Source organism: Symphodus melops (assembly GCF_947650265.1).
Source record: "Symphodus melops genome assembly, chromosome: 18".
NCBI classification, from domain to species: domain Eukaryota; kingdom Metazoa; phylum Chordata; class Actinopteri; order Labriformes; family Labridae; genus Symphodus; species Symphodus melops.
In genome coordinates, this window is record NC_136708.1 from 412,961 (window position 1) to 413,974 (window position 1,014).

The following is a 1,014-nucleotide window of genomic DNA, read 5'->3' on the forward strand; positions in this document are numbered from 1 at the left end:
ATTAGTGTGTGTGTGTATTAGTGTGTGTGTGCGTATTAATGTGTGTGTGCATTAGTGTGTGTGCGTATTAGTGTGTGTGTGCATTAGTGTGTGTGCGCATTAGTGTGTGTGTGCGTATTAGTGTGTGTGTGCATTAGTGTGTGTGCGCATTAGTGTGTGTGTGCATTAGTGTGTGTGTGCATTAGTGTGTGTGCGTGTATTAGTGTGTGTGCGTGTATTAGTGTGTGTGTGCATTAGTGTGTGTGTGCATTAGTGTGTGTGTGCATTAAGTGTGTGTGTGCATTAGTGTGTGTGTGTGCATTAGTGTGTGTGCGTGTATTAGTGTGTGTGCGTTGTATTAGTGTGTGTGTGCATTAGTGTGTGTGTGCATTAGTGTGTGTGTGCATTAGTGTGTGTGCATTAGTGTGTGTGTGCGTGTATTAGTGTGTGTGTGCATTAGTGTGTGTGCGTGTATTAGTGTGTGTGTGCATTAGTGTGTGTGTGCGTGTATTAGTGTGTGTGTGCGCGTGTATTAGTGTGTGCGTGTATTAGTGTGTGTGTGCATTAGTGTGTGTGCGCATTAGTGTGTGTGTCTATGTGTGTGCGTGTGTGTGTGTGTCTGTCTGTGTGTGTGCGTGTCTGTGTGTGTGCGTGCGTGTGCGTGTCTGTGCGTGTGCGTGCGTGTGTGTGTGTGTGCGTCTGTGTGTGCGTGCGTGTGTGTCTGTGCTTGCGTGACTGTGTGTGTGCGTGCGTGTCTGTGTGTGTGCGTGCGTGACTGTGTGTGTGCGTGCGTGACTGTGTGTGTGTGCGTGCGTCTGTGTGTGTGCGTGCGTGTGTCTGTGTGTGTGCGTGTGTGTATTAGTGTGTGTGTGTGTGTATTAGTGTGTGTGTGTGCGCATTAGTGTGTGTGTGTGTGTCTGTGTGTGTGTGCGTGTGTGTCTGTGTGTGTGCGTGTGTCTGTGTGTGTGTGCGTGTGGTCTGTGTGTGTGTGTGTGCGTGTGTCTGTGTGTGTGCGTGTGTCTGTGTGTGTGTGTG